Source organism: Saimiri boliviensis, chromosome 2 (genome assembly GCF_048565385.1).
Source record: "Saimiri boliviensis isolate mSaiBol1 chromosome 2, mSaiBol1.pri, whole genome shotgun sequence".
NCBI lineage: Eukaryota > Metazoa > Chordata > Mammalia > Primates > Cebidae > Saimiri > Saimiri boliviensis.
Genome location: NC_133450.1, coordinates 13,615,790 through 13,626,030, shown reverse-complemented (window position 1 = coordinate 13,626,030; position 10,241 = coordinate 13,615,790).

Below are 10,241 nucleotides of genomic sequence, written 5' to 3'. Positions count from 1 at the left end.
TGGAGTTGGTGAACAATTTGCCCGCTACAGAAGCCCTAGATTTTCTTTTTTCTTTTTTTTTTTTTTAGTTTTTTGAGACAGAGTTTCGCTCTTGTTACCCAGGCTGGAGTGCCATGGCGCGATCTCGGCTCACCGCAACCTCCGCCTCCCGGGTTCAAGCAATTCACCTGCCTCAGCCTCCTGAGTAACTGGGATTACAGGCACGCGCCACCATGCCCAGCTGATTTTTTGTATCTTTAGTAGAGACAGGGTTTCACCATGTTGACCAGGTTGGTCTCGATCTCTCGACCTCGTGATCCGCCTGCCTCGGCCTCCCAAAGTGTTGAGATTACAGGCTTGAGCCACCGCGCCCGGCAGAAGCCCTAGATTTTCGTTCTATTTAATTGCACTAAGTAGCCAATCCTCCAGAATAAGGATTTCATTTTTAAAATCCATTTATTTATTTATTTATAGTTATTTAGAAAGGGTCTTGCTCTGTCGTCCAGGCTGGAGTGCTGTGGCACGATCTCACTCCAACCTCACTGTTCCTGGGCTCAAGGAACACTTGCACCTTGGCCTACGGAGTAGCTGTTGTACAGGCACGCACCACCACGCCCAGCTGACTTTTTGTGGAGACAGGATCTCACTATGTTGTCCAGGTTGATCTCGAACTCCCCAGCTCAAGTGATCCTCCTGCCTTGGCCTCCCCAAGTGCTGGGATTAACAGGCGTTAACAGCCACTGCGACAGGCCTTGCTAAGCATTTTCTATTCATTATTCCGGTTACTCATCGCATCTGCCTTAGGAGGTAGATATTATTACAACCATGTTACTGAAGAGAAACGGAGGCTCTGTGAAGTTAAGGACTTAGCAGTGTATAAGGTCCACACAGCTAGTAAATGATAAACTAGAGGTGGGACTCTTGTCTTTGCAAGGCTGGTACCAGATTCTATGTATTAATTAGCAAGTCAATTACCTGCATTTTGCATGTCAGGAAATTGAGGCTCAGTTACTTGCCTGCAGTCACCTTCCTGAATGGAAGCTTCCATTTTTACTCCTCCCCTGCGGGTTTCTTTGCACACAGAGGGATATTATAAAGGCGATTCTTAAGGAAAATGGACACGAAAACTTCTCTCCAGAAGACCTCCGAGGACGTTAGTGCTTAGATTCTGTATCCCCAACGCCTCCTTGAGTAGAGTCAGACATCCGTGAAACGGGATCTGAGCAAAAACTGAATTTCATTCTAATCATATTCTCACCACGTTTTTTGTTTGTTTGTTTTGTTTGTTTGCTTGTTTTTTAATGAAGTCTAGCTCTGTCGCCCAGGATGGAGTGCAGTGGCCTGATCTTGGCTTACTGCAACCTCCACCTCTGGTTTCAAGCAAGCGATCTCCTGCTTCAGCCTCCCAAGTAGCTGGGATTACAGGCGGCGGCCACCACACCTAGCTAATTTTTGTATTTTTAGGAGAGACCGTGTTTCACCATGTTGGCCAGGCTGGTCTCGAACTCCTGACTTTTGTGATCTGCCTGCCTTAGCCTCCCAAAGTGCTGAGATTACAGGCATGAGCCACCGCACCTGGCCAGAAAATCTTAAATAGAAAATATAATCCAAATGGATAAATTAATATGCAGGTAAATTTAAGGATGATGCCTCCAAAAAATGCAATTTGTTGTAAAACAGGTTATGCTTAGCAAAACAAATTTTTCCTTGAAATTTTTTTTTTTTTTTTTTTTTTTTTTTTTTGAGACGGAGTTTCGCTCTTGTTACCCAGGCTGGAGTGCAATGGCGCGATCTCGGCTCACCGCAACCTCCGCCTCCCGGGTTCAGGCAATTCTCCTGCCTCAGCCTCCTGAGTAGCTGGGATTACAGGCACGTGCCACCATGCCCAGCTAATTTTTTTGTATTTTTAGTAAAGACGGGGCTTCACCATGTTGGCCAGGATGGTCTCGATCTCTTGACCTCGTGATCCACCCGCCTCGGCCTCCCAAAGTGCTGGGATTACAGGCTTGAGCCACCGCGCCCGGCCTGAAATTTTTTTTTCTTATATGCAGGCTACAGTATGCCTGCATATAATCGAGTCAGGCATGGTGGCTCACACCTATAATCCCAACACTTTGGGAGACCATGATAAATGATAACTGGAGGCCAGGAGTTTGACAGCAGCCTGGGCAAGACCTTGCCTCTACAAAATTTTAAAAATTAGCCAGGCATGGTGATGTATGCCTATGGTCCTAACTACTTGGGAGGCTGAGGTGGGAGAATCACTTGAGCCCAGGAGATTGAGGCTGCAATGAGCCATGATCACGCCATTCCAGCCTGGGCAATGGAGTCAGATCCTGTCTTTAAAAAAAAAAAAAAAAAAAAAAAAGAGTGCTTACTTGCCTGTGAAGAGTGGGAAGGACAAAATTGAGACAAATTAACACAACATTCTTACTTACCAAATTGTTTGACATTCCTCAAACACATTACTGAACAATTCATCTGCAAAATGAAACTATCAGAGTGCTGTGTCTGAGAATGATTAAACTTTAAGTACCTCCTATAACTAAAAGGCTGATAGACTTTGATTTTATTCTGCTCTTGGACTCTGATTTAGTAGGGGACTGAAGAAAATTTCTGGTTATACTATAACCAGGAACAAGAGGTCAAAGACATGGAAATAATTAAGGATTATGAATAAGGGTCAGCAACATAGATAGTCTCAAATGTTGTCGATAAGAAAGATGAAAGGGATTCAGGTGGTGGCTGCAGAATGTCTTCTCTGGAAGAAAGTACATATTGTACTTGGTTTTACTGTTTCACATCAGTTTCTGCCAAACCTCCTATACTTTGCAAATATTCCTGAAATGCTTGTAGCAAAATACGTGTCTGTTGAAAAGACATTGATCATAGTGATCCTTTCACTTCAGCATTAAAGATGACTTCCCTTTGAATACCTGTCACTCCTCTCCACCATCCTATTACAGATGAAGGCCTCAAGTCAGTGCTTCACCAGAAATAATTTTGGACTTAATTCCCCTACCTTTTCCAAAAATATCCCTCACTAATTCCACTATTTGTTTTTTCTTTTTTTTCCTCTTCTGGATTGAACATAAAAATTAGCCCCTAGAAGAAATAAATATGTGGTTCTGCTGGTATCACAATTTAACGAGTCCTCTGATCCTGAATATTTGTATTTTTGTTTAAAAAAAAAATTTTTTTTTTTTTTGAGACAGTATCTTACTCTGTAGCCCAGGCTGGAGGGTGTGATCATGGCTCACTGCAGCCTCAACCTCCTGGGCTCAAGTGATCCTCCTGCCTTAGCCTCCCAAATATCTGGGACTACAGCTCCATACCACCATGCCTGGCTAATTTTTTTTGTAGAGATGGGGTCTCACTTTGTTGCCCAGGCTGGTCTTCGACTCTGGGCTCAAGTGATCCTCCTCCTCAGACTTCCAAAGTGCTGGTATTATAGGCAGAAGCCACCAGGCCCACTCTTTTTTTTTTTTTTTTTTTTTTTGCTATTTTAAACAGTGTTGCAGGGAACATTCTTGAACATACACCTCTGCTCCCATGTGTCATCATCTCCTTACATCACCACTTTCAGATTTCATTTTATTTTCCATGAAGTTTACTAAGAAGATAACATGCTGCCATCGGGGACTTGTTAGAACTATTGTTTAAACTGAATTGTTAAACTGGCTTCTACATGTAAGTGATGCTTGTGAAAATGAGGGTAAGAACAAATGGCTAGCCAAGGGCTTGTCCAACCCTCCTGGCGCCAGCTGATGATACATGGCGTACCTCAAGGAGCAGAACAGACTGTCCTGGAAATACAGAGCAGTTTCAACCACTTTGAAACCTTTGCCAGCTGACACATCTTCAGCATGGGGAGAGAGGAGGCTGAGATGCAGGAAGATGCTTAGCCTTAGGCCCTGAAGGTCAGAGCAAGACTCTGTCTCCTGGGACTTAACCCTGAGCTAAGATTAAAGCAACCCCTGCAATCCAGCTGAGGGATCAGGTCTCTGGACAGCTCAGCAGGTATTCCCTACCCTCTAGCACCCATCATAATTAAGGGGAAAACTTCTCTCTTTTTTTTTTTTTTTGACATGGAGTCTCGCTCCTTTGCACAGGCTGGAGTGCAGTGGTGCGATCTCAGCTCACTGCAACCTCCGCCTCCTGGGTTTAAGCAGTTCTCTGCCTCAGTCTCCCGAGTAGCTAGGATTACAGGTGCGTGCCACCATGCCTGGCTAATATTTGTGTTTTTAATAGAGATGGGGTTTTCGCCATCTTGACCAGGCTAGGCTTGAACTCCTGACCTCATGATTCACCCGTCTCGGCCTCCCTGGGATTACAGGCACGAGCCACAGCGCCCAGCCCAAAGTTCTCTTTCATACTGGTGTTTTACTTATTTAGCAGAAAAGCCAAATGGTTGACCCCAGGTGGAAATCTCCCATTTTAAAGGGCCTGGACTTTGTCGTTACACAATTGGCTCCTGAAAAAGACTTCTAAAATCCTTTCCTTTTTCATTCCTTGTAGAATCTTAGGCATTTTGATAAAAATTTGAGGTCCCACTGACTACTCAAGATCACACAACTGATCAGTAGCAAAGATGGACAGGACTAGAAGTTAGTTCTGCTGCCCCGCTATTTACTTACCCAACAGTTTTTAAACATGCAGAATGTAGGTATTAGTTACAGTACAGGGTAAGTTTCCATAACAGGGAGATCCCCAAACTTTTCCTGTACATAACAGTTCAGAAGTGGATAGGTGGTCCAGGGCACGTAGGCTGCTCGGCTACCTGAGGTCATTCAGGAATTCAGATTCCTTCTATCTTGCTGTATGGGTTGGCAAACTTTTTTTTTTTGAGATGGAGTCTCATTCTATTGCCCAGGCTGGAGTACAGTGATGTGATCTCAGCTCTCCGCAACTTCTGCCTCCCGGGATCAAGCGATTCTCCTGCCTCAGCCTCCCAAGTAGCTGGGATTATTGGCATGTGCCACCATGCCCAGCTAATTTTGTATTTTTAGTAGAGACAGGGTTTTGCCATGTTGCCCAGGCTGGTCTCAAACTCCTGAGCTCAGGTGATCCACCTGCCTTGGCCTCCCAAAGTGCTGGGATTACAGGCGTGAGTCACCTCTCCCAGCTGTCAAACTTTTTTGTTTGGTAAATAATGACCAAATGGTTAATATTTTAGGCTTTGTGGGCCAATCATCACAGCTGCTCAATTCTGCTAATGTAGCACGAAAGCAGCACTAGACAATACATGAACAAATGGGCATGGCATGTCCCAGTGAGATTTTTTTTTTAAACAAAACCAGGCTGCAGGTCAGATTTGACCCATACGTTAACAACCCCTCTCCTAAGATGTTCTTTCCACCATCATATCTGTGTTCCAGACAGAGGAAAGAGGAAGTGGAGGGGTTGAATTTTCTCCTAAAAACATGATCCGGCCTGGCGCAGTGGCTCATGTCTATAATCCCAACACTTTGGGAGGCCGAGGCAGGTGATCACGCGATCAGGAGTTTGAGAGCAGCCTGGCTAACATGGTGAAATCCTGTCTCTACTGAAAATACAAAAAATTTACCAGGTGTGGTGGCAGGCACCTGTAATTCCAGCTACTCGGGAGGCACGAAAATCGCTTGAACCCAGGAGGCAGAGGTTGCAGTGAGCCGAGACTGTGCCGTTGCACTCCAGCCTGGGCGACAGAGCAAGACTCAGTCAAAAAAAGAAAGAAAGAAAGAAAGAAAGAAACATGATCCACAGGTAGAAATAGTGCAGCATGGCACACAATAGAATACTATGCTACAACAAGAAGGAATGAACCACAACTACACACAACACAGATGAATCTCACGAGTGTAATGTTGAGCAAAAGAAGCTGGCACAAACGATTGCATATTGACTGATTACATTTATATAAAGTGTAAAAATGGACAAAATTAATCTATGGTATTGAAAATCAGGTTGCCTATGTAAGGGATAGTGACCAGAGAAGACTTCTGGGATCTGACAATGCTCTATTTTTCTTTTTTTTCCTTTTGAGACAGGATCTTACTCTGTGGCTTAGGCTGGAGTGTAGTATGCAGTGGTGCAATTGTTCTACTTCTGGATCTGGATGGCATATCGGATCACAGGCACGAGTGTGTTCACATGTGAAAATTCACTAAGCTTAACATTTGTGTACTTTTCTGTATGTATACTCCAATAAAAAGAGTTTGTGTAAATTTCAGGGGAAAAAAATGTGATTTTGAAGTTGCAATCACTTCTCAGATCTCTTTGGCCAAAAGTTAGTCGAAGGACCACTTGTGACTGCCAGGAATTTGGGAAACGCAGGTTCATTACTTTTTTTTTTCCAAGATGGAGTCTTGTCGCCCAGGCTGGAATGCAGGTGCCATCTCGGCTCACTACAACCTCCACCTCCCAAGTTCAAGCAATTCTCCTGCCTCAGCCTCCAGAGTAGCTGGGATTACAGGTGCACACTACCACACTTGGCTAATTTGTATTTTTAAGAGAGACGATTTCACCGTGTTAGCCAAGCTGGTCTAGAACTCCTGATCTCATGATCTGCCCACCTCGGCCTCCCAGGTGTGAGCCACCGCGCCTGGCCTGGGAAATGCAGTTTCTAGTTGGGTGGCCGTAAGCCTGTAAAATTTATAGGATTCTCTTATTAAAAAGAAGAAGGGAAGAATGTAATCTGGGGCAGAGATTAGCGGGCTGTGCTACAGTCCACACAGCAGTCACAGGCCCATGACAGTTTTTAAATCCTGCTGGACATAACCTGTGAAGACCTCCACCCTAGCAGCAGAGTAAGTCCTCTGGTTAGCCCACTTAGCTGCCTTTGCTACTGTTTTATGGGAATAACTCCCTTGACCTTAGTTCTCCGTATTATCTGAGTTTACTCTCGGACAGGTTGTTTACTATAGAGCATGGCCACACTTTTTTGTCCTTTTTCCCTCTTGCCTTTTTTTTCTGCTTGGAACATGGATATAATGGCAGGAGCTGCATCAGCCATCTTTGGGCCATGAGGGAATCTTAGAAACCTCAGCCCTGATTTCCTTGATCTTATGACATTAGTAACTGGCTACTTCTGACATTCTTCTATGAGGATATAAACTCTTATGGTTTAAACCACTGAGATTGGGTCTTTGTTACTTAGAGCCAAACACAATTCTCAACTGACATGGAAGGTCTCCCTGAGAAGATGACATTTAAGCTGAGACTCGAAAGGTTAGGAGGTGGCAGATGTAAGAACAGCAGAGGAAATTCCACTGCTGATTGCCCATCATTTTCTAGGCAGGAAGATAAGGAACTAGAGAAGTCAGGAGAGGAGATTTCAAGGTAGGATTGATTGGCCAAGAATGAGATTGATGCTGTGAGGAAGGGAGGGCTTGGTGATGTGCTCTCATCTCCATGTGTACGGTTCCTTTGTGGCAGTTGTCACACAGAAGTTGTGACGACATGATGTCTGTTGTGAACACTCATCTGCCTGTTCTGCTAGACTGCAGTCTCCATGAAGGCAAGGACAATACTTCTGACTGTTTATCACGGGCATAACGCCTGGCACGTGGCAACCATGGAATAAGTTATTGGATAGGCCATAGCAGAAAGAGCTAGGGTAAGATGAGGAAGAGAAAAGACACAGAAGCTGAAGAGTGGAAAAGCTGGGATTGTGCAGGCTCCTCATCAAGGGGACGCACTCCCATTAGAACCCCACAACACTCCTCCGAGGCAGACAAGGAGGACTGTGGTCAAATGGTTGCTTCAGACACCCACATGGTATGGGCTGTCCAGCTCGCAGCCTCTCTCCTGGCTACCAACAGGCATGAGGTCTGTGTTGGCTAACATGGTACCCCCTTTCCCAGCCATACCATTGATCCAAGACATTGGTACATGACTCAGGCTGGGCAATTAGGGTCCTTTCCCAGGAATTTTTTAACCAGAGCTAAGAAAAGTAACTACTTCCCCTGCAGCTGGAAGAGCATGAGCTTGGGTTTCCTATCATCTGGTCCAGCTTCCCAAAGATGGCCAGCCTGGGGTACCAAGCCTGGCACCCAGAGAAAAGCATAGAAAGAGCCAGAGAAAGACATCACTACCAGTCTTCAAATCCCTGCTTTTCAAATCCCTGCTTCCCACATCCCTCAGGTCGGCTCCACCCTGCCCTTCCTAGTTTATGAGCCAATAAATTCCTTTCGTGTTTAAGAGAGTTAGTGTTGAGTTCCTCTCTTGAAATCTATCAGCTACCTTTCTCTCCAAAATGCACCCTGAATCTGACCACTTCTCATCATCTCCACTGCCACCAGCCTGGTCCCGACTACTACTGTGTTTTGCCTGGATGAGTGTAACAGCCTCCCAGTGGTCTCCCTGTTCCTCTCTTGCTCTCCTACAATCCATTTTCCACCCAGCAGGCCAAGTGATCTTAGACAAATGTCAATCAGATCACATCACTTCCCTTCCTAAAACCCTCCAGTGGCTTCTCATTACTTTTATGGTAAAATATAAGTCCTTACCCTGTTTTACAAGCCCCTCCATGATCCGCTCCTGTCTACCCTCCGACTTTCTTCCACGCCACCTCCCCTCATCACTGTGATTCAGCTATATTGGCCACCTTTTTGTGCCAGAGACATTAAGCTCAATATTTCTTCAGTGTCTTTGTACTTCTTTTTTTTTTTTTTTGACATGGAGTCTTGCTCCATCGCCCAGGCTGGAGTGCAATGGCGTGATCTCAGCTCACTGCAACCTCCATCTCCTGGGTTCAAGCAATTCTTCTGTCTCAGGCTCCTGAGTAGCTGGAACTACAGGTGTCTGCCACCACACCTGGCTAATTTTTGTATTTTTAGTAGAGACAAAGTTTGACCTTGTTGTTCAGGCTGGTCTCGAACTTCTGACCTCGGGTGATTTACCTGCCTCGGCCTCCCAAAGTGCTGGGATTATGGGTGTGAGTCACCACACCTGGCCTTTGTACCTGCTTTCTCAGGTCTTTGCATGGTTAACTCCTCATCATTCAGTTTTTAGTAAATACAGTAATCATGGCTTCCCCCCCCATCCTGTTCTATATCATTATGTCATTTAAATTATTCACAGAAATTATCACTAGCTGTAAGTATTTTTTAATTATATTTTTGCTTACTTTTTTGTTGGCTATCTCCTGTGGAGTTTGAGCTCCAAGAGAGCAGGGTCCTCACTGGTCTTATTTGTCATGTATCTACATAGTAGATGCTCAAGCAACATTTATTCAATGAATAAATGGATGCATTACAAAACGGGGAGGAGCGCCAGGTGCGGTGACTCACGCCTGTAATCCCAGCACTTTGAGAGGCAGAGGCAGGCGCATCACAAGGTCAGGAGTTCAAGAGCAGCCTGACCAACATGGTGAAACCCCGTCTCTACTAAAGATACAAAAATTAGCCAGGAATGGTGGTGCATACCTGGAGTCCCAGCTACTCAGGAGGCTGAGGCAGGAGAATCACTTGAACCCTAGAGGCGGAGGCTGCAGTGAGCCGAGATCATGCCACTGTACTCCATCCTGGGCAACAGAGTGAGACTCCAGTCTCAAAAAAAAAAAAAAAAATTGAGGCAGAGCTGGCACTCCAGGCAGCGCCTAGGGTCCCTGCTGGGTCTTCTTTCCTCTGCCCCCTGCTGTCATGTATGCTGTTGAAAACGGTTTAAGTCATAGAGGAGCTTGGGCTTGACATGTGACCTCACTCAGCCTCTGTTTCATTTGTGAAATAAGAAATAGAGTGGGCTTTTGTGAAATAAGCCCACTCCTTGCTAAACCAACAACGATTGCTTAAGATGCAAGGAGCCAGTTGGTGGGAAGGTCCACAGACTATCAGAGTTTAATGGAGCTGACCTGGTGGAAGGAGCACCTCATTCCTGCTTCCCCACCAAGTTGCTTGCCTTGGCCTGCTTCCTACTCTCTGGGTCACTGGTTCTCACACAGGCTTTCCCAACCCCCACCTCCAAAGGTCTTATTTTATAGTTCCTTGTGAGGAATTCACATGATGCCATGACCTTCACTATGAGAAAGCACAGGTTGTAAAAGGCCAGCCCTGGCTCCTCACTCCATGGTTAAATATTGATGATATTGGGAAATAGAGACCTGGAGTGGGCACACCACATATCCCCCTGAAGTGATAGAACCCACAGACCACAGGTTCTCTGCAGCCCATTCTCCTGCCCAGATGTTTTCTCTTTACTTGAAGCCAACACGGAACAAGGAAAGCACTGGGCTCATGGTGCTTTCAGATTGTGAAAGTCAGGTGGCGCTTGTTTGCACTCCG